Source organism: Chelonoidis abingdonii, chromosome 23 (genome assembly GCF_003597395.2).
Source record: "Chelonoidis abingdonii isolate Lonesome George chromosome 23, CheloAbing_2.0, whole genome shotgun sequence".
Lineage (NCBI taxonomy): Eukaryota > Metazoa > Chordata > Testudines > Testudinidae > Chelonoidis > Chelonoidis abingdonii.
The window spans coordinates 430,476-454,777 of record NC_133791.1 but is presented as its reverse complement, the minus strand read 5'-3'; the positions used below and the strand labels follow the sequence as shown (position 1 = coordinate 454,777).

Here is a 24,302-nt window from a genome sequence, read left to right as displayed (position 1 = left end):
GTTGAGTTGGAGAGGAGGGGGGAATAGGAGTGAAGCCAAGTGATGATGTCACTTCCCCATTTTATCGCTTCTTCCAGCTTACTGGAAGGATCTTTTGCTGTGATGTGAGTCCAACAACCTCCATTGTGTACATGCTTTCTGAGAGGTTTCCATTGTATAGTTCCTGGGGTAATCCTTGTGAGTGCATGTATTCCTCTTAATGGGCCATCTACACTAGTGATTTTCAAACTTTCTTCCTCATGACCCATTTGAAGAAAATTATTGATGCCCGTGACCCAACATAATTATATCCGTTGACTAGAGTTTTCACAAAATCATAATATTGCAAAACATTCCAGCTTAACCCACTTTACATAACTAACCACTAGCCTTAGTAAGCCTATGATAAGGATTGTGGGAGAAGGCAGAGGGTGAGCGCGAGGGTGAGGGTGAGGGCTCTAGGATGGAGCTGGGATCAGGGGCTCAGGGTGTAGGAGGGGGCTCAGGGCTGGGGCAGAGTGTTGGGATGTAGTGGGGTGAGGGCTCTGGCTGGGGGTGCGAGCTCTGGGGTGGGGCCAGGGATGAGCAGTTTGGGGTGCAGGCAGGCTGTCCCCGGGCTGGGGCCAGAGGACTCCCCCCAGCCCTCTCCCCGCCAGCAGCAGCTAGCTCCGGGGAAGGGACCTCTCTTTCCCCCTTCTGGCAGGCAGCAGGGAGCTCCGGGGGAAGGGTCCCTCTCTCCCCGCTGGAAGCAGTGAGCTCCGGGGACAGAGGAGAGGCCCACAGCAGCCCTGCAAGACCCAAATTGCTCCCCTCCCAGTTCCCACTCCTCCTCCACTCTCTCTCCAGGTCCCTGCTGAGCGGCCTTTTAGAGCTGCTGCATGGCAACGGTCGTTATAATTTGAATCAGCAAGGCGACCCAGCGCCTGAATTCCACAACCCAATACTGGGTCGCGACCTGTACTTTGAAAAACACTGATATACACTATCTGGTGTCTTCATCATTGTACCTGAAAGGCTGCGTATGGGTGTTCCCAATCTCACAACATATTTCAGTAACACATATATAGCAAAACTTCGTAACTTAGCATCATAATTTTGTACAAAACACATCATATCACCCTGGTAGATGTGGGAGGTGCCAGGGTGTTGCTTTAGGGTACAGAGTGTCAAACTTGCAAACATAGAAAGTCATGATCCCTGACCCATGAAACTTACAAAAAATATCAGGACTGCCTGAGTCAGATGCATTACATAAGGGACATGATGCAGGGTTTTCTTTTAAATCAACTTTTGGTGCATTAATATTTAAAGGTTTTTTCAATCAAGTGTGTGTTTTGATTAAAAAATGAATTATTCAATTTAAAGAACCTACAAGATTTGTGGAAGGTGGTGGAATCTCCATCACTGGGGATTTTTAAGAGCATGTTGGACAAACATCTGTCAGGGATGGTCTAGATAATACTTAGTCCTGCCATGAGTGCAGGGGACTTGACTAGATGACCTCTTGAGGTCCCTTCCAGTTCTATAATTCTAAGATACTAAAGTGCTATAGATAAAGAAACAGATGTGTTAAACTCTTCCCAATATATGGTCTAGAACAAACCGTAGGCAGAAGCACAGCTGTCGTGTAGCTGAAGAGAACAGGTAAGAAACTATATTTCTTTGGAGGTGATCTATTTTGCTCATAACAGTGTAACTGAAGATGAGAGAACTGACACTCTTTGAGGACAAAGCCACCTTTGTCCTGCACAATATCCTTATCCATGTGTTGACATTTGGAATTTGTTCCAGTGTTGCAGGATTTTGATTTGATGATTAAAAAACAGCTGCCTTCTGCACTTGACTGAGCCCTAGTTCTAGGACAGCAGTCCCCAAACGTTTGAGGACCACACCCTCTTACCCCTGTCTCTGCCGCCCCTGAGCCAGGAGCAGGGCCGTAGGGCGGGCAGGGGAGATGCAGACGGGGTAAAGGGGCTACAGCTACAGCTGGAGGTGGGAGCGGAGACAATTTTTCCTTGTCTGTATCAGTCCTGGCTTCCTCCTGAGATAGCTACACATCAAGACTGCAACATGCGTTCAGTCATTAGGACACTGATGTTCCATTACAAAGGCCTTCTTCAGCCATGCTGGGGAGGGAGGGCTTAGCCTCAAGCTTTTCTGTGCAGGCTCCCCTCAGTCTGACACCCTGGCAGTGCTGACGCTTGCTTTCACTCTGTGATATGAGCGTTGACATTTCCCAGACACCTTTATAGTGGTTATATTTTGCCTATGTCTGAAGTTAGCAACTGAACTTGGGAAACACTGAAATGCCTCCATTTGTCTGTGCAGTGTCACCAAACTGTCTCCTACAGCAGGACTGTGGTGTTGGCAAAGAACAGAATTACAAACCCCTTGTTTACAGGCAGCTCAACAGGCCATCAGTTCCCCAAAAGAAGGGGCTACTCCTGGAACACAGTTAAAACAGGGGATGACACTCACACCACATGGGGAAAAGGAAAGGACCAATTTCCTCCCAGCTGGGCATCTTGTACTCTTCTCCTACCCCTATGTAGGGGAGTGTGGCAGGACCCCTTTGCTTCTGCCTCTGCTAGGCTCACAAAGTCACTCGAGACCCTGGGTTTTGTGACCAGTGGTGTACCTTATTCTTAGGCTTGTTCCCACCACTGTTTCACCACATACAAATAGCCCTTTACCATCTGCAGACAGGAGGGAAGAGCTACCACCCTGCTTCCATTCTCTGCCTTTTCTCCTGCCCTCCCCTGGCCTCCTCCCCTGAGACTTTTATGCAGTCCCAGGCTAACTAGGTAGCAGCTGTCTCCACCTCCCCAGTTAGGGCCAGGTTATCCCCAGCCAATTCTAAATTGTTCCCCTAAGGAGGAGCTGGCGTGACTGAGGGCTGAACCTTTCACCCTTTACCCAGCACCCTGTCACAACCTAGGTAACCAATCCCTGTGCAGGAGAACAAGATTGAAAGCGAATGTGGTAGAAAAGAAAGAGACTGTGCATTTGTGCCTGAGACACCATGGAAGTGTGCTAGGTAGCACTGCTCACGGGGTAGCTGAAGCAGCACCCTGTGGTAGCAACTTTGACATTTCTTAGCCAAACTGGTGTGGCATTACATAGCTTGATAATAGTGATTTGTGTAATGTGTCTAGTAATAACACTGGTGAATGTTCTCCTCAGTGTTCATTCAGGAACTGCTTCTCTCAGTAATATGTTTGCACTCTTGGAATTTAGATGGCATTGCCTTGTGGAGCATGTATGTACAGCATTGAGCAGTTTCTCTGAAAGCAAGAATATACACTGAATATACACTGAGCATATAACCCTATCCTGGGCCTTGGGGATGGTTATGGGGCCCTACAAAGTGTTTTGGGGTCTGGAGTAATGGTAACCTCTGAGTTTGCTGTTTTGACTCTTAACTGATTACAGATATTCTAGATTCAGAATTCCTGCTCCCTTTATACAATGGAGTAACCCTGCTCCCCTGTTCCCCAGTGAACTTTGGTTTGACACACAAACCTACTATCTGTCTAACACATTTGAAATGAGCAGTTTCTTTTGTGCTGTCAGAGTTCGCGCTCCTCTCTTTATGTGGATGGATGCAAATTTCACTTTATACTTCTAAATCTTAAATTTTGTAGTTAAAGTTTTATATATTGGTGCATCTTATGCACTTGCTGAAAATGTGACATCTGTACAACAGGGATGCTCCTTATAGGAATGTATATATTTTATGTAAATATTGCTTTTTGTTATGGAGCTAGTTAGCTGTAGTATGCACAGGAGTCATATAAAATATTAAGTTTAAAACAGCAACTTTTTGTATTTATGCCATTCTTCTTGGTATTTCCATTTTATGTCAGGTCAGTTGGTGTGGATGCTCAGTGTTTATTTTTCTGCTAAGATCTGTATTGTCTCTTTCATTCTTGTTTTGTTTGTGATCTTTTCGGGGCATGCGGCATGATAAGGGGTTTTTTTGGATATTTTTATATTATTTATTTTAATGTTGCTTTCACTGAGTTTTCTGAGTTGGCTTTTTTCTGTTTTTCTAAGCAAAGGCTATGTGGTAGAGTTGCGGCATGGAATATTTCATTTTATGTTCTGGATTTTGTCTTGTGAGTTTGTTTTGCTTCATATTCAGACATGATTTCCTCTGGAAAGTCTGTGTTTATTCTGTGATTGATGATTAAAACACTAGAAAGGAATCTTTGCTGGAGCTGATCACATTCATCCTGTTCTTACTGGTAATTCCTTTTTGGATTAACTAATGTGCTCCACATCACATTCCTTGGAATTTGCCCGTAGGAGCTTAATTATGTCAGGAGATACCTAACATAGATCAGCTCTGTACCACAAGCACAATCCTGCTTCCACTGAAGCCAGTGGGAGTAATGTCATTGATATCACTGGGAGCACGATGAGATTCTAAATGCCTAAGGAGATGGACATAGTACAATAATCAAATGTAAGTATGTATTGCTGTGCCTGTTACTGTAAATGTGTTTGGGAAGTATGAAGGTGAACAGGAATAATTTAGTGTGATTATTTTTAAAGCACCAAAGAGATTGTCATCTCCTCTTTGTGAATCATTCTCACTCAATCAAGCATGTCATGTAAGTGCAAAGAAATTGTATGATAAGAATTATCAACAAATACTTTCTCCAGAGATCCAGTGAATGCAGGCGGTCTGTACATGGGAGGCGAAAGCAGACAGGACTAGGGAAACGGGATAAGAAGTTGGATTTTGTATGTTTCCTTCAAAAGCAAAAATCTGCCAGTTTTACTTTTAAGGTTTTAAGCGGAGTGTGAGACTTTCAGCTGACAGTAATACAATGTGTGACACCAAAAATGCTTTTTCTGAGAGGGTTCAATTGTTTGTGGGAGCGATATTGTTCAAAGAGTCATTCTATACTAAGGACACTTTCTGAAAACATCCCACTAGTGTTAGCAACTAAAGGATTTTTTAGAAAATGTCCTTAGTGTAGACAGGGCCTGGGGAGGCAAGGCTGCAGGAACCTGAAGTGCTTTTCTGGTTGAGCCCCTTAGTCTTACTAAATTTTACACTAAAACGTTTGGGGAAAAAATTTTCTGAGTTTTTAAGCTATAAACAACTGTTTCCTTGTTACCTGTTTGTAGATTAAACCGGCCAGTTACTTTTTTAAAACAACTTTCTCCTTAGCCCAAGGTCTGGCTAAATCAAGTGATTTTCTCTGTTCAGTATGGTGTCTCTCAGTAATAATCCCAGAAGCACAGAAAGCTGTCTCTCACTAGGACTGGGAGTTGGGGCAACCTACTGTCACAGGGGGTGAATCACCCTTTTCATATTTAAAAGGGAACTGGATAAATTCATGGTGGCTAAATCCATAAATGGCTATTAGCCAGGAAGGGTAAAGAATGGTGTCCCTAGCTTCTGTTCATCAGAGGATGGAGAAGGATGGCAGGAGAGAGATCACTTGATCATTGCCTGTTAGCTTCACTCCCTCTGGGGCACCTGGCATTGGCCACTGTCGGTAGACAGATGCTGGGCTAGATGGACCTTCAGTCTGAACCGGTACGGCCGTTCTTTTGTTCTTTAAGCAACATTGGAGGGGCCTGATGACTCAGCTCTACAGAAGACATAAAGAGAGACAGTCGCTCACAGCTCTGTAAGGCACAGAAATAAGATCATGAGACATTTTAGAAAATGTTCATTCAGCATGACATACTCGCCCTTCCTTTGCTTTCTCCAAAATCACATTTAATAAGATAAAACAAACCAATGTTGTTATTAATCCCATTACTACCTTACACATATATAGGCTTCCCAGCCATAGAACTCAAAGAGCATCACTGCTCAGAAGGTTGAATATCAGATCAAATGAAATCACTTGAAAGCATTGTTTGTGTTCACTTTTCTGGGTAGTTTATGCTCCTCTCCAGTTGTGTTGGTGATGGCTGTTCAATAGAGCAGATCTGAGGGTGGCTGTGCAGAAATAGGAGAGGGTGGGAATTTGATGGAAAGAACGACGTTCTGCCATGCCCTCCTTTTATCCTAATGATGGGGAAGCTCCTCTGTCTTGAGTGTGTGGGGCTGAGGGATTCAGAGGCTGTGGAGGAAGGCATGCTGAGGAGGAATCTGGCATTGTCTCCCATGAAGTGGCAAGAGAAAATAATGCTGACTCTGCTGGCATTATTTTAGGCATTGTCTACATGCACAAAAATTGGAGTTGTAATTCACTCCACAACTGATAGCAACAGTGAAAGCTGTAGTGTAGACAAGATGCAGTTGGTCAGATGACATGATGGTTCAAACACCTACATCCTGTTTACGCTATGTAGTGTTACTACCACTTATGGTGAACTGTGTGTCCAATTTTTGCTAGTGGAGATACAGCCTTGCACTGATTCCTCCTCCATGTGGATTTGGAGCAGCAGCCACTGGGGAGGGGTCTGCTGCATGGAGCATTTTAGAGACTGTAAACAAAACCCTCAGGCCTCTGTAGGTGCCCTGGGATTCACAGATTTCCCCAGAGTCCTAAGACATCTCTAGGTTTGGAGGGGCCTCCGCGCACTCTACAGGGAAGCAAACTGTGCTTCCCACCCTGCCTGGCTGGGTAGGAGGGAACTAGCTGAGCTGAAATTCACTAATTTTCCTGGTCTGACATGAGGGATGGTGTGGGGCATATGTGTTCTCCTCTTTCACTTAGAGTCCTAAAGTCTTAGAGTTTAAAGCCAGAAGGGACCACTAGATCAGTCTGACCTCCTGTGTATCCCAGGTCACCAACACGACCCAGCACTCCCACGTGCAATACTACTTCTCTTCTTTCCAATTTACTCCTCTTTCCCTCGTTTTTAAATCATTCACCCTGGTGTTTTAAATAAAGAGAGAGGCCTATTCACACACATCCAGACACCTATTCATATACACTTCACATAGTAAATGATTAACTGATGACATATAAAATTGTTGACCAAGTTTAGTGTATTTAATGGCTGGTACCAGTTGACATATGCATTACTAAGATTTATGTCGTTTTAGAAAAACTAAGTTAGTGTCAGTGTGACTTTTCTTAAGTAAATATGATCATGCCTGACATGAAATACATTTTGCTGCAGTGTCAGAGCAGTAGCTGTGTTCATTTGTATCCACAAAATCGACGAGGAGTCCAGTGGCACCTTAAAGACTAACAGATTTATTTGGGCATAAGCTTTTGTGAGTAAAAAACCAAGTCTGTTAGTCTTTAAGGTGCCACCGGACTCCGCGTTGATCATTAGAAACTAAGTCTGAGGAGAGGTAGGAATTCATTGTCTTATCCCTTTAGTATGTAAAGGCTCTTACGAGACTGGCCACTTCACAACATGTTCTTGGAACTAGTTTAGCAGTTTGAGTGCTAAACTAGTCTTAATGACCTGGGTAATAACTAAACATTATTATAACAAAAAATAGATTAAGGGAATTTCGAGGGCATTTCAATGTTGATTTATTTATTCAAGCAAGTAGATTCCATTCAAACAACAAATACCATTTTAGCATTGATTTTATTAAGAGTAAGTACTATTGCTAACTCTGCATCTTTGTGCTTTAACTATCCTCCTACCAACAGGGGTATCTGTGTCCTCAGTTATTTCAAAGATCCATGCATATTCTGAAAGAAGCAATTTACAATAATGGTGATTTTCCCAGATAGATCTTGCAGGAAAAATAAATTAACATAGAGATTAGATGGTTCTTCCTTTCTTTTACTCTACTGATAACAAATAAAAATACTTGGATGACACCAGTTGCATAAGCACCACATCCAAGAGGGACCTCTTCCACATCACAGTCCTTTGTCATTTGGTCCCTTATTTGTGATGCGCTAATTCAGGGGTGGGAAAACTACGGCAAATTGGAGACTGATCCTTCTTTCCCATTTTCCGGTGTGCGCCGGATGCTAGAAAAGGGAAGTAGACTTGCACAGGAAGGAAAGCCTCAAGTGGGACCATGTATTTCATCTCCAAGTGTTTATTAAAATCATAAATCTCCTGCAAGATTGCTCTAGGATAATCACCACTGTGAGCTAACACATGGAATAACTAAATCCAGGTCTAGTTTAAGGCAGCTTTAAGAGTTTAGAGAGCTGGTACAGGAGAGTTTGGTTTGCCTTTTTCCTTTTCACTTGAAGAACTTGTCTGTCTGTCTCTCCTCTCACCCCCACTATCTGTAATTTAGGCAGTATTAAACATGTAGTCTGAAGTGAGTTGTCATTATGTGAACCCTTTTAGTTAACCAAGGGTGGGATCGACGCTCTGAGATTGATCCACTGGCGGTTGATTTAGCGGGTCCAGGGAAGACCCATCAAATCGACAGCAGATCGCTCTCCAGTTGACCCCTGTATTCTACCCCTGATGAGAAGAGTTAGGTGAGTCGATGGGAGAGTTTCTCCCGTCAACCCCCTGCAGTGTAGACCTCGCAGTAAGTTGACCTAAGGTATGTTGACTAGTTGCGTAGTGTAGGTTGACTTACTGTGGTAGTGTACATAGCCTTAGACTTTATAAAAATTACGATTAGCAAGTCTCAGACTTTCACAGTGATGGCCCACGTTCCCTCCCACCCCCTGTACATTAAAACAATCTCACATGGAAAAGGAGGAGTAGGAAAGTATTGTATTTTTATCTGTCCTGAATATGATTTAGCAGCCCCTATCATATTAACAGCCAGGTCTCCACACTACACAACATGAGAACTACTGCTTTCAAAAACTGTCAGGGAATTTTCCATTAGCTTAAACTAATGGTTTCCAAAGAAACATGGTTTGTGTTTTTGGAAACCGTTGGACTTATATTGTTTGCTCTCAGTTCTAACAACTTTATTACCTAACAAAATAGAAACTAAATGAGCTGCTGGGACTAACTCTGGTATTTTATGTAGAAGCACTTTCTATGTCTCCCCTCAGGTGAGCCCACTAATGGGTATCATGCCACATATTGACTGTTTCTACAGAAGCACAAATTATATTGCTGAGTACCTAAAACTGACAATCCCTACATTTGGTGGTGGTCTCATTTTAAGAGTGTGTATGGGGCCTAATACAAAGCCCACTGAAGTTAATGGGATTCTTTCCATTAACTTCAGTGGGCTTTGGATCAGATCCTTAGAGACAAAGGCCAGGTATTACCTAAAACTTAGCTATGTCACTCAAGGGAGTCGAAAATTCACCCCTCCCCGCCCCCGAGAGACTTATTTAAGCTGATGTAAGCTCCGTGCAGACACTGCTAGGTCGACAGAAGAATTATTCCGTTGCCCTACTGCCTCTCGAGGGGATGGATTCATTACAGTGATGGAAAAAAGCCTTCCATCACTGTGGTAAGTGTTTACCCTACAGCAGCACAGCTGCAGTTCCAGCACTTGTTGTGTAGACATACCCTAACACTCCTGTTTATCTAGCAGTAGCTGCAGTATGATCCTTCTTTCTATCTGAGATGGATGAGACATTTTCAAAATGTACGGAGAAGGAAGTTAGTAAACATTTTAATTTGTGGTTTTTAGAAGTGAAATACAATACAGCTACAAAGAACCACACATAGAGACTCATACACTAAGACAGCAAGACTGAAGAGTTCCAAGACATATAAGAGGTATTGTAGGAAGGTGTCACAGTTTGTGGTAACTACACCTGTATATTCCCCTTCTGTGGTCCAGGAAGGGCACCCATTCATAGGCTTCCAGCTCCCTAGCCATCATCTCCCTTGGGCAAAGACACGTGTCTTTCTCCCTCCTGATTGGAGCATTCGCAGGCAGGTTGCACAGTTCCCTGCCTACACTGTGAATTCCCCAGCAAGTCAAACTGCCTCAGTAGGCCTGCAAAAAGAACAGGAGTACTTGTGGCACCTTAGAGACGAACAAATTTATGCTTTGCCTTCTCCTCAGAGGCTGCAAACACTGCAAGGTAGAACCTCAGAGTTACGAACACCTCCAGAATGGATGTTATTGGAACTCTGAAATGTTTGTAACTCTGAACAAAACATTATGGTTGTTCGTTCAAAAGTTTACAACCGAACATTGACTTAATACAGCTTTGAAACTTTACTAAGAAGAAGAAAAATGCTGCTTTCCCTTTATTTTTTAGTAGTTTATGTTTAACACAGCACTGTACTGTATTTTTTTGTACCTCTTAAATGACAGATGAAAATGGCTAATATAGTTCCAATCCTGCAAACACTTACGCATATGTTAACTTAACTGATGAAGACTAGATAAAATAATAGTCTTGTCTGGCCTTAAAATCTATGAATCTGTGAAACTTTACTACCATTCTTCTCAGTAAAGTTAAAGATGTGGATGTCTGCAGGAGTGGGACCTACGTCCTTATGTCCTCCACAGGCAGTGCTGCCTTCCAGCGCTTCACGTTAGATCCTATTCTGCAACTCAGTATCACTCGCTCTTAGAAAACTTTTCCCGATCTTCAGCCTGAATTTCCCCTTTCTTCATTTCATTGTATTCCATATAGCATCTTATACTATGCTTATCACTGTAGTATCTAAGGACTTTCTGCTAGTGCATGAAGCAATTGACTACACACCTAAGCTTGGGTTTTTTTCTCTCCCCAGAGGAGAAGCGAGTGGAGTGGAGTGGAGTGTCCTGTTTTGGCAGGGTTTTAAGGGTTGGATTTTTTAAAATGTATATGTTGCTATTTATATGTTAGAGCAGTTAAGGACAAAGAATTGCACCTTCCACTTGGAGTAGAAGTTGATGAGGTTGGTGATGGCCTTTAGTTCCTGGAGGAGTTCATTCCACAGTCGTGGCCCAGCCCCTGAGAATGTTTTGTCTCTCACTGTTCTGTTTTCCTCCTATTACTCCTAGTTCTCTCTCTTTTTCCTGTTTGGGGTTTGCATCCTCTTTGAGGTAAGTCCCACCTCAGCTCTCCTTCAGCCTAGCAATAAAGCCCTGGCTCTTAGTTTCCCAAAATCAATTTTTGTTGCGCTACCTATGATCAGGGAGTGATAGGAGTGCGAGATGGAGATGCTGTATGTGGGTCAGTATGATGACAGCGCCAACTTGGGATCTTCCCTTGCTCACACTGTTGAGGATGGTGTCTATTGCTCCTATCCCACCATAAGAGCAGTGTGTGGACTTAGCTAGGAGCTTGAGCAGATAACTGATGCGAAAACAGGCCATAGGAGAATTGAGGGGAGTTTATGGAGTTTAAGGTCCCTGGCCTCTGCACTACAGTGAGTCGGGGGGACCTGGCTATTGCATAATCACAATGTGTAGTATAGATGGGACTTTAATCAGTTCCTGGCTACCCTAGCTTCGTCCCTGACTATTGGTGGGCTGTGCAGACAGACAAAGTCGGAGTTTCCATGGGTACAGCAGGTGGAGCAGTATATGCAGCCCTAGCCTGCACCATACATATCCCATCCCTTCACTCCCCAGGGCTGTTCCTATTGCTTGAATGTCTGCACTCCAAAAAAAGGGGTATTCTTAACCAGGGCTGGCTCCCGGCCCCAGCGTGCCAAGCTCACGCTTGGGGCAGCATGCCGCGGGGGGCGCTCTGCCACTTGCCGGGAGGGCAGCAGGCGGCTCCAGTGGACCTCCCCCGGCATGCCTGCAGAGGGTCTGCTGGTCCCGTGGCTCCAGTGGAGCATCCGCAGGCTCGCCTGCGGGAGGTCCACCGGAGCCGTGGGACCAGTGAGCGGCAGACCGTCCCCTGCAGTGTGCCGCTATGCTTGGGGCAGCAAAATGGCTAGAGCTGGCCCTGTTCTTAACTCAGCTCGGGGTGAAAGTAATTTACTGGTACTGCTGGAGTCCTGAGAGGGGGCGTGACCTCAACTGGAAGAGGTGGGGCCTCTCAAGATTTAAAGGCCCTGGGGCACCAGCTGTGAACCCTAGGGCCTTTAAGTCAACCCTAAGGCTCCCAGCTGCAGAGGTGGCTGGGAGCCCCTGGGGCCCTCAGACAAATTAAAAGGCTTGGGGCTCTATGAAGGACCCTGCTCCAGGGCCCTGGAAAAACACTCATGGGGGGGGGCCTCTGGGGCCTGGGGCACATTGTCCCACTTGCCCCCTCCCCTCCGGGCAGCCCTGATCTACTGGTAACTACTTCCCACCCCCCAGCACCTCTCCTTCCAGCCGCTCCCGAGCTGCCGGCGGTGGCTTAGCCCCCTTTACAAACACGCCATGTGCCCCACAGCAGCCGGCCGGGGCTTGCCGGGCCGCTGGCTGCTGGGGCCGGGCGCTATGGGCCCAGCGCCAGGGTTTGTCATAAGGCGGCGGGGCGGGCGGGCGGGCGGCGGCTGCTTGCGGCTCCGCGCGCGGGCCGGGCCGGGACGGCGTTTCCTCCGGGCACGTGCGCGCGGCAGGCATGGGGGGCGGGGCTGGCGCGGCGCGCGGGGCAGCGCGGGCTCTGCGGCTAGGGCTGGTGGCAGCAGAGCGGGAGCAGGCGCTCCCAGCGCCGCCGAGGGCTGCTCCCGGAGGTAGTGCGCTCGCCGGCTGCTGCACTGCAGTCGGTCGGGCGGGGACCCGCGAGCGGGGCGCGTGAGTAACCCGGCTCGGGGGGCTGGTCCCGAACCCCGCTCTGCAGCGGGCCGGGGCCGGGGCCGGGCCGGGCCGGGGGTGCGGCGGTTGTAGCGTTACGCGGACACTGGCTCGAGTCTTTGGGGAGACTCGGGACCTGCGGCCAGACGGGGGCTGCTCTATCCGGAGCAGCTTCGGGACTAGGGGTGTGGGGCGCGGGGCCCGCACGGAGCTCGCCGGGGCTGGCTTGTGCGCTGAATGTGACACCTGCCTAGGAACCGCCCGCAGCCGCGTCCCGGTGGGTGCCCGGGCCCCGCGGAGTCCGGCCCCGACAAGGGACTCGGGGAACGAACGGACGCGGAGAGTTTCCTACCCACGAGCTTCAGCCAAACTTCTCCCGCTTTGCGGAGCTTTTCTCTTTCCTCCCCCAGGGGAGCGGGGTGCAAACGGCCGAGCGGAGCTGCTCCCCTGGGAGGGACAAAGCCACCTGTGCTGGCAGGCGGCGGAGTCCTAGCCCTAAAGCGCCCAGCGCCGAGCACAGAGAAGCTGGTCCCGGCTCTCGCTGTGGCCACCGGCTCACCCCGACTATAAACACCGGAGTTTACCAGGGCCTGTGAGAGGTGATGTCACTGTTCCAGCTCAGGGTTGGCTTGAGTAGCTCACATGAGCGTTTGCCTGGGGATGCATGAAGCCAGCCAAGGAGGAAATGGGAAGCAGGGTTTGGCCAGCTGCGATTTTCAAGATCATTGTAGCTGTCTCGTCATGAGACAGTGGGAAGCTGCAGCTCCCACTAGCTCCCTTTGTGATTTATTTTTGAGATTTTTTTTGTGAAAGGAGGAAATGGTGTTTTAGTTCATGTTTTCCCTGTAGGACAGCTGGATTTACAGCTGTTGATGGTGTTATTTGCATTTAACCTGACTTCATTACACTGCTACCCATGCATTTTAGCAGGGGAATGAAATTCCTTCTTGCAGAGTACAATTTAATGGTGGTGGTGTGTAGAGGCAGAAGGGATAGATGCTGTGCTTATGGTCTGCTACATCTGCATGCTTATGAAAATCTCCCAAGGATGGTGGTGCTGCTGCGTTAGTTCCGTTGTTGTAGATTTGTTGTGGTACCATAGGTGAAAGTATGTAACAAAGTCATGTATTCATTCTCAGATTGTACCATGTAGATTTTAAGTTCAGTTGTTCAGTATTGCTTTTTTTATTCCTTTTTAAGTTGCCAGTATTTCCGCAACACATTTGTTGTGGGAATGCCCTTGGGCTCTTGTCTTTAAGAATATTTCCTTACCCACAAACACAAATGGACCTGAAGCTTTCATCCTGAACTAGTAATGCTGCTACAGATCACTTTATTAGGGAACGCACATTGTTTAAATACTTTTAACTGGCAATATTATTTGATATGGGTTCTTATTTAAATAATGTAAGCTAGAAAAAGCTGCCTCAAACACCAATATGGGAGATATCCAGCAGTCACTAAGACATGCCCCCTATATGTTTAGTAGTTTTTATCATTTTTGTTTATATAGCGATGGCAAAGTTTGAAATAATGAAAGTAGAGTTTCCGCTGCATTTAAATGTGTAGCAGTTTAATGGCTTTTTTTGAGTGCATGGATGAATCCTTAATACATGATGGTGCATTCAGACATTTTGTCTGTTCAAAGATTGTTTTTTGTTTAATGCTGCTTGAGTCTTCTGAATTCTGAGGTGTTTAGCTAGCAGCATTTGGGTTTTTCATATTAATAATTAGGGGTATGTGTGTATTGGGAGGAGGTATTTACCAAAATTAGAACAAGATCTGTACAGGGGGAGAGAGAGAGACTCTGTGTTTGCAACCTTCTTTGTTTATTATCCAAAATAATGTAAAGACCATCTCTGGAAGGAGGCAAGTGTTTATCATGTTCTCATTGCATTTGTGTAAGAAAACAAAAATTGTACAAGAGAACTTCAGTGTCAAATGATAGTGGGTAACCATGAGCATCTGTGTTCTTCTTTTGCATGAATAGGAGTACAAGGAAACCTCGTGTATATTTTAAATAGCTTTTGCAGGCCTGGCCCTTGCTGTTTTGTTGAGTCACTGCTGGTCTCACATTTTTAAAGGACTCTGTCCTACTTTGGTGTTTTCATACGTTGATATTGTTCGCTGAATAGTTATACTTTGTGAAACTTGTACAAAATTAATAGAAAAGATTCCCTTTCTCCAATAAATACAGAGCTACACAATTTATTTAAATTGCTTTTAGGACTTTAAGACGTGCAACGAATAGAGCTAGAAATTTGGGATTTCCCTCTGTAATAAAATTGCTCCTTACAAACCATTTCCATTTGAGAATGAAGCTTAAATTTCAAGAGATTAATAGAAAAATTGGTCAAAGTATTTTAATGATTTCACACAACATATTGTAGAAGTTAGTTGGTAAACTTTGTCAAGCGTAAAACTGTACTGAGGACTCCCAGTTTAAATATTTATATGATTGTTGCACCCATGGGCCCTAATGTGAAATAAAGAGCCCTGGAGGAGAAGACTGAGCACCTGTAGCTGTGTGGGGCTGCCATGACAATCACACAACAGCCTAATACACAAAAGAAAGTTCACTGCAAATGTGAATAACTGAGTTGAGTGCTCTGGAAAACTTAAATTGAAAGCTGTAAATAAGAGATGAAATCCTGGTCCCATTGACTTCAGTGGGGGTTTCGCCCAAGGAGTTTACTCATTCAGCCTATAATAAATTCAGGGCAAACTTTGTCTCAGGCTCTGTAACCCAATGCAAACATCAGCTTTTGATGTTAAACAGATTTTTATATAATAGATTATTCAATCCCTTCCAAAATATTTCAAAGTATAAAAAGTTAGTGCCTGACTATTATGCTCTAGAAACATCCAAAGCACTAAAAGGATAGGGCTGCGGAATATCCCTCACACAGTTTGGTACACTAAAATAGAAATATTTATCAAAGCTACAAGCTGAATATGGAGAAGTCTCCTAGTAAGACACAGACCTCCAGCCTCTGCATTTGTGCTGGTTTTAAGTACTTTATCATCCTCCTGAAATAGCTAGGCAGCCAGAGTTTTATTTTCATTGAATAGTCAGTCCTCTTCTTCTAGTCTTAGGCCCAGATTTGTAAAGGTATTTAGGCATTATTGCACTGCAGTGTGGCAACTCCTAGCAGATTTAGGAGCCTAAATCTCATTTTCAGAAGTCATCAGTTGATAGTATTTAGTCTCCCAAGTGCCTAAATCCCTTTTGATAATGAGATTTAGGTTCCTAAATCAGCTAGGCCTTGCATCGTTGGGTGCAGCAACTCCTAAACTCTGAGCCTTAGTGCAATGCTTTAAGGTGTAAATAGGTTGAAGCTGTAGCAGGTACCTGGTTACAGCAGCTATGAGCAGCACAACTAAACTTCTCTTCTTTACATGGTGTAAGCTGAAGGGCTGAGCATCACACTCCGGACAATGGCTGAGTTCCGGTTCCTTTCTCCAGGGCTCTTCATAGAATGTAGGGTCGGAAGGGACCTGGAGGGTCAGTGAGTCCAGCCCCCTGCACTGTGGCAGGACCAAGTAGACCTGGGCCATCCCTGACAGGTGTTTTGTCCAACCTGTTCTTAAAACCCTCCCGATGAGGAGGAGGAGGAGGATTAAAACCCTCCCGATGAGGAGGATTCCACAGCCTCCCTTGGAAGCCTGTTCCCGAATTACCTGTATAGTTAGAAAGGTTTTCCTGATAGCTAACCTAAATGCAAAGTACTTCACCTAGAAAGGAAAAATCAAATGCACAACTACAAAATGGGGAATAACTGTCTAGGTGGTGGTGTGCTGAAAAGAGTCTCGGGGTTACAGTAGTACAAACTGAATATGGGTCATCAATGTGATGCAATTGCAAAAGAGGCTAATATGTTTCTGGGGTGTATTAATAGGAGTGTTATATGTAAGACAGAGGATGTAATTGTCCCATTCTGCTCAGCGCTGGTGAGGCCCCAGTTGCAGTATTGTGTCCAATTCTGGGCATCACAATTTAGGAAGAATGTGCAACAAGCCAGCCTCAGCAAGATCTGTCGTCTGAATTCAGCAAGATGAAAATTCAATAAAGACAAACTGAAAAGAGTCCAAAGGTGAACAACAAAAAAAGATAAAGACTTTAGAAAACCTCACCTGCAAGGAAAGGTTGAAAAAACTGGACATGTTTAGTCTTGAGAAAAGAAGACTGAGGGACAACCTGATAAGTCTTCCAATATCTTATGGGCTGTTATAAAGAGGACAGTGAACAATTGTTCTCCATGTCCACTGATCAATTTCATCCTCATAGGCTTCTAAAAATCCTCAGTTTCACAGTTTCAGATATTTACATCTGAAATTTCATGGTTGTAACCATGGGGGTCCTGATCAAAAGAGTGTTGTGGGTGTGGGGAGCGGGGGTTGTGTTGCACCCATATGTCTGCGTTGCAGCTGATGGAGGCACTGTCTTCAGAGCTGGACAGCCAGAGAGCAATGGGGCATGGTATACGGGGTTATCACTTTTGGGGCAGGAGCAGGGCTGGCCTTACGAGCGGGTGACTGCCCAAGGGTTCGTGGCCAGGGAGGCGCTGTGGTCCCCCACACTCCAGCCAGTCCAAGGCACTTTAAATGCCTGTATGCTGGACCGAGAGCCGGGGAGGGCAGAGCTGAGGGCAAGGGTGCCAAACCTTTGTAGAAGTGGAGGGGGTCACTGTACAGGCAGTAGCCATAGAGCTTCTTACAGCCAAGGGAGGTCATCTAGTCCAGTCCCCTGCACTCATGGCAGGATAGAGTATTATCTAGACCAGTGCTTCTCAAAGTCGGGCTGCTGCTTGTGCAGGGAAGGGCAGCCAGCTAGCCCATCCCTCAGCCTGTGCTGCTTTCCACAGCACCCATTGGCCTGGAGCGGCAAACCGTGGCCAGTGGGAGCCACGATCGGCTGAACCTGCAGATGTGACAGGTAAACAAACCGGCCCAGCCCAGCAGGGGCTTGCACCGCGCAAGCGGCGGACCGGCCTTGAGAAGCACTGATCTAGACCATCCCTGACAGGTGTTTGCTAATCTGCTCTTAAAAATCTCCAGTGATGCAGATTCCACAACTTCCCTAGGCAATTTATTCCAGTGCTTAATCACCCTGACAGGAACTTTTTCCTAATGTCCAACTTAAACCTCCCTTGCTGCAATTTGAGCACATTGCTTCTTGTCCTATCCTCAGAGGTTAAGAAGAGCAGTTTTTCTTCCTCCTTGTATTTACTTGAAAACTCTTATCATGTCCCCTCTCAGTCCTCTCTTCTCCAGACTAAACAAACCCAATTTTTTTCAATGTTCCCTCATAGGTCATGTTTTTTAGACCTTTAATAATGTTTAGTTGCTCTTCTCTGGACTCTTTTCAATTTGTCCACATCTTTCCTGAAATGTAACACCCAGAACTGGACACAATACTTCAGTTGAAGACTAATCAGTGCGGTATAGAACGGAAGAATTACTTCTCATGGCTTGCTTACAACCGTCGTGATAATACATCCCAGAATAATGTTTGCTTTTTTTTTGCAACAGCGTCACACTGTTCACTCATATTTAACTTGTGTTGCACTATGACCCCCAGATCCCTTTCTGCAGTACTCCTTCCTAGGCAGTCATTTCCCATTCTCAGCCTTCTTCATAACATGGATCATATCTTAATGAGTATCTGTCAGCCAACCTTCATCCAGTTCACAGTTCCACAGAATCCCTGTAGCAACTACAGCAATTGCTTTTAAATGGAAGAGTAACATTAGAAAAGTTTTTAAAGTGTTTTAGCAACAGGAGGGATGTGACGAGCTCTTTTCAGGCACTAGAATAGGCAGTTTGACAGTAATGTACTTTCACCATCTTACCTGATCCCAGTGCTTACTGCAGCGCTTTAACGTGGCTTGTGTGGTCACAGCAGAGCGCTGGGCTCTCCCAGAGCTCATAATAAAACCACCTCCACCAGAGGTGTGTTTTCACGCCCCTGAGCGAGAAAGTTGCAGCACTGTAAATTGCCAGTGTAGACAAGCCCTTACTCTGGAGAGGATCTAGTAACTTAAAAGTGAAAAAGCCTGCCAGACCTATAAGGACAACATTGAAACGGTTAAAGAGCCATTCAGGTGGTAATGAAGCCATTCAACAGGCATTTGCCAAACCCAGGGTATATACTGTCAGTTTCTGAATTTACTGACAAAACCAGTTGTGCATGACTGTAATATTTACACAAAACATATTAGTCTATAGGACCTTAGTTTAAAATTTGCTTTAAAATATTTCATTAGTGAGTTGAAGTTATAAAATCACATCTCTTAAAAAATGCTTGCATAGATTTTTAGATGCACAATCCTCTTTAGCCTTAAATGCTGGGATCTTCAGACATAGTTTTTTAAATAAATCCTTCAAAAGACCACACTTATCTAAAGTACACATTTTACTTTTAATTACTGTAGTAAAAAAAAACTTGCTTCCAAAGTCTTCCTGTCCTTTCTGTCCATCCCTTACTCCTTTCACCTCCACGTCACACCGCCCAGTTGGAGAGCCTTTAAAGGGACAACACCCTTTTCTTGCCAGATAGGTGGAGAAAGAGTTTACCTTTCTTTACTTCTGACTATCTGATGAACTAGTTTTAAGAGGACCTTCTAGCAAAATCAGTACCTTAGTGAGATATAAAATCCTTTGTTATGCCTAAAATCTTTGGAAACCTTTTTTTTTAAAGTTGGTGAAATTCCATAAATGTGTCTTATGGAGATCACACAAAGTAAATTAGTTTCCCTTTTCCTGAAAGCAATGAACATTGTTATGAACACACTAAACCTCTGTGACTGATTAATTTAAAATAATGTCTTTGTTTCAGTGAGTTAAATATGAAGTAATCTGGACTGATTACTTTATGAAGGCTTAAGAGTACATTTAAAATATAAAATCGGCTTAGAAATACTGATTAAGAAAATGTAAAACAGAGAAGAGCTGCATCATGTATTCCATAATATTTAATGTTGTATTCAGCAAGACTGCTGACTCACCCTTACTACAAAGTTTTTTGCAAATAAATCTCTGATACTGTGTAGGGCCCCATAAATCTTAAGGGCGGCCCTGTTTTCTTCTGAATCAAAACCCAAGATTCTCTTATCATGCTCAACCGCAGAAGAAATAGGTCATTATATATTTACTGTCTAATGGTGAAGTTAGATTATTTCTGTAAAATACCTGCACAGCCCCACTTGGCTATGGGGTCACATTCCTAGAGCACCTTCTAGTGTGAAAGGAACTGATCACCTACTAAGAAGTTCCAGTGAGACAAGTTTCACTGCATTCTCCAGGTCCTGTTTTTTGGCCTCATTCTCCTAGAACTACATTCATTCACCAAAGGCTCAATGCTGCGAGCCTTTAAGTGCCTCAAACTCCCATTAGAGACAATAGGAGCAGAAACAGTTCAGCATCTTGTAGATTTCAACCCGAATGTGTGTATTTGATCCAAGAGTTAAGCACTTGCTCTCAGGATATCTAGAGTCCAACAAAGAATGTAGTGAGAAGGGATGAAAATGCGTGAAAAGAGTGTGAACCAGAGCAGACATATGATGTCAGAACTCCTCAAGGATCTCAGATACGTTGGAATGTATCTGCCATGTACATTGGCCAAACTGAACAGTATCTACGCAAAAGAATAAATGGACACAAATCAGACATCAAGAATTGTAACATTCAAAAACTAGTAGTAGAGCACATCAGTTTCCCTGGACACTCAATAACAGACTTAAGTGGCCATTCTTCAACAACAAAACTTCAAAAACAGACTTCAACGAGAAACTGAAGAACTGGAATTAATTTGCAAACTTGACACCATCAAATTAGACCTGAATAAAGAGTGGGAGTGGCTAGGTCACTACAAAAAATAATTTTCCCTCTGTTATTCACTCCTTGTCAACTGTTGAGAATGGGCCATATCCACCCTAATTGAATTGGCCTCATTAGCACTGACCCCCCCACTTGGTAAGGCAACGCTCATCTTTTCATGTGCTATATATTTATTCCTTACTGTATTTTCCTCTGCGTGCATCTGATGAAGTGGGTTATATCCCATGAAAGCTTATGCCTAAATAAATGTTAGTCTCTAAGGTGACACAAGGACTCCTCGTTGTTTTTACTGATACAGACTAACACAGCTGCCAGTCTGAAACCAGACACATTAGGGTTTCCAGCAGATAAAACAAGCTGTCAGTGAAAAGCTCTTTAGGGCAGGACTGTCTCTCAGGTATGTTTACAACACCTAGCACAATGGGCCACTAGGCCTGATGGCAATACTCATAAATAATGGAAAGTAATTTCAGACCACTTTTGTCAAAGTTAAAGAATAAGTGCTTCAGCAGAGAGACTAAACTTCCCGTAAAAACAGGGGAGAGCTAGCAGTGTCCAGCACTGGGGTCTATGAGGAGATGAAGGGAACTGACCCCATTTCAGTTTTTATTTATTTTAGAAAATGGGTGCCACCTCAGCATTTAGATACCAGGGTGATAGCTTAAATATCTTGGATAAACAACTGGTATCCCAAATAGAGGCTCAATTACATGTTGACTGAAACTGGTGAACCCCTAACTGGACAGGAGACACTGTGATCCAGAGAGAGAATGAACCCTGGCATTCACTCATTAAAAAAGAGAACATGCAAAAATTCCCCTGCCTGGAACCAAGTCCAAAAGGAAAGAGGACCAGGAAGGGACACGCATGCTGCAGTCTTTTGCACTGTGGCTTGGAAGGATTCAGTTTTAATCTGTAAATGTTGAGAAATGTCATAGAATCATGGAATATTAGGGTTGGAAGAGACCTCAGGAGGTCATCTAGTCCAACCCCCGGCTCAAAGCAGGACCAACACCAACTAAATCAGGGGTAGACAACCTTTGGCATGCATCCCGAAGGCAGCACCCGAGCTGATTTTCAATGGCACTCACACTTCCCAGGTCCTGGCCACCGGTCCGGGGGGGGATCTGCATTTTAATTTAATTTTAAATGAAGCTTCTTAAACATTTTAAAAGCCTTATTTACAACAAGAGTTTTAGTTATATATTATAGACTTATAGAAAGAGACCTTCTAAAAATGTTAACATGTATTACTGGCACGCGAAACCTTAAATCAGAATGAATAAATGAAGACTCGGCACACCACTTCTGAAAAGTTGCCGCTGACTCCTGAACTAAATCATCCCAGCAATGTCTCTTACACTGTTCACATACAAACCAACCAGTTTCCATTGGTGATAATTGAAATGTACTGCTAGGCCAAGTAAGACAAATTCTTCTTGAGAACTTACTAGATTTTGATTTAAGGCTATTTACTATATATATTTTGACATGTGATGTTGACAGTTTGTTTTAACTGTTTGTTATAAAGCTTTAACTTTTTGAATCGCAATGGTTACTGTCATTACATAATTATAGTCTGACACCCCCCTCCCCAATTGTCTGACTCCCTCTCCCATCACTTCCTGCAATTCTGAAAATTAAAATTGATAAAAATTGAAAAAATGATTAAAAATAAGCATCTGTATCCATCAAAATTATATATTTAAAAAAAAAATCAAATTCTGCCAAGCCTAGTTATGACCAGTGAAACTTAGAATATGGTGTGATGGAAAACAATACCCATGTGGGATGCTGAGAGCACGGAGACTCTATTGGACCAAAGAGAGCGCACAGATTTATTTGAGTTTTCGGGAACCTTAGACAGGGAAGATACAAAATATAATTGTTCTCATCGTTTTCCATTGAGGTAAGTGCATGTATTGCTCTGCAGTACAATTAAGCCCGTGAGGAGCTCTCTTTAATATGCCAAGACTTTGACAGTAAATCATCCCTGTCACAGAACTTTATGGGACTTTATAATCTGTAGTCTGCTCTAGTTTTTCCAGAAGAATGATAAACCACAGTGAGAACAGATTTGACAAAGGAGAACTTGGTATGCTAGTGCCGTTTCCCACATAAAGTGGAGAGCTTGGAGAGTAGGTGTTTTAGGACTGTAATGACTGTTGTGAGATGATATATTTTCTGAAGATACACTAAGTTCCTTGCTTCTCTTGCAAAATTTTAGCCAGATGTCTCATTGAGATGTGTGAGAGCAGTGGAAGAACTCAGTTTGCCTTTGTTAAAAAAACTCAAAAGTTTAAAGTCCAAAAACTAAGACCTAGGATGCACTAAAGAGGCTTGGGGAGTGTTAGCTATTAAGCCTGTCCCTGCCTGCCTGCCTTTGCTGTGTTCTCAAAGGGATATATGGCTGCCTGAGTAGCTATACTCAGAACTGCATGGTGATATGATAGATGCATAGCTTCACTTATCAGCTTAATGTATGTGCTGTTGGGTTTTTGTACTGAGAGATGTTTAGTCCTGTGATATTCCAGGAGAATAACAGACCTGAACATGGTCTCCAAGTTCTTAGTGCCCACTGAGCAGGCAACTCTACAGAAACATCTGAAGTGATGAAGACTGGAGAGGTTTTTAATAGCAAAGTAGGAAATGGCACAAGATTGGTGGACTTGAGCTTCTGGAGTGACGCAAAGTGTGGTGGCAGATCCTGTCAGGCAGCGTCACTCATGAAGAAATGCAGGATACATTATGTTAAATGTTGACAAAATTGTCTTTAACTTTGACTCTCTCTCCCGTGTTTGTATTTATGCTTCAGAGCTTTGATATTTTTTTGAAGGGGAGGTGGGACAGTAAAGGTTTTCATCGGAGCTCCAAATAAAATGCCTAATGATTGAGCATTACTGCTTACCTCCTTTGCATCTCTCTGCTTGGTAATATTTTGATTAAATGTCTCACAACTGTATCTGAAGGGTCAGCAGAACAGGACCAGTTTTTATCATCAGCTGGAGGGAAGTCCCAAAAATCTTACATTTTTCTGTAGCCATTGTGAAGATTAGGATTGAAATTATGGCTCTGGGGAATCTTTTTCCGTGTTGGGATTATTTATTTATGGATCTCAGTTGTATTTGATACAGTACAAAAACAGATACATCTGTATCCCAAACATTTTGAGATCTGCCAAACAAATCTTCAGTATTTGAGTCATCAATAAATAAAAGAACCTGTATGAGCAGATAATGTGATGTTTTCTGTTTTCTCGCTGATTTTTAATAGGTGCTATTGTAACTACCTTTTTTACATATAGAAAAGTTTAAAATGGTTGAGAAATACACTGGTTTAAAGCTAACTTAGCTACAAGGAGAGGAGAAGTTATGTCTGGTTAGTTACAGTGAGCAGGGCAGAGCTTTTTACCCAAAGCAATGTGTTCTCTTGGCATCTTTCAGTGAATGCGTACTTGCTGCTGCTGCTTATCTGTGGAAACTTTGCCTTTTCCTGAACCTGTTCAGCTTGAAGATATTAAAGAGGAAAGAAAAACACTTAAACATTCATTTCTGTGTTATAGATGCTGCTATTGTTTCGCTTAACATTGGATGAATTGTGTTTATAACAAAGAACTAGTGAAGTTGTGAGACAGACTCTGCCACAATCAAAGTAGTTCAAAGTTAAGAGGAACTACAGTTGTTGTGGTGCCTAGGGTTTGCATATTGTCGTGTACAATATATTACATGAAATCTCACAAATGTGTTAAGCCCCTGCAGAACTGGGATAAAATATATAATTTAGGGGTACAGCATCACCCTTCCTTTTTTTTTAATGCAGCTTCCAAATTGCAGGAAGCAGCACTGGTCTGGCAAAGTGGTCAGCATATTCAAACGTGTATGGTGTATGTCATCTTGCTGGACCCAATCTTCTTTTAAAATTGTCAGATTGAGGTTGCAGAGATGCATTAAAGGTAAAACTTATAGAAATCTAGATTTTTATTTTAAAT

The 24,302-nt window shown here is 43.8% G+C and overlaps 1 protein-coding gene across 7 annotated transcripts in view; it reads left to right on the top strand.

Annotated features, from left to right (window-relative positions):
* CAMTA1 (calmodulin binding transcription activator 1) overlaps nt 1-24,302 on the top strand; it is an 871,256-nt gene that overhangs the window by 783,796 nt on the left and 63,158 nt on the right. Inside the window, exon 1 of one of the 7 annotated variants that reach the window (XM_032763755.2) lies at nt 12,920-13,074. The exons of the other annotated variants lie outside the window; for them this stretch is intronic. The gene's annotated coding sequence lies outside the window, so the exon portion shown is untranslated. Of the gene's footprint in view, nt 1-12,919; nt 13,075-24,302 lie in introns of those variants that run through there. 7 annotated transcript variants of the gene reach the window in all.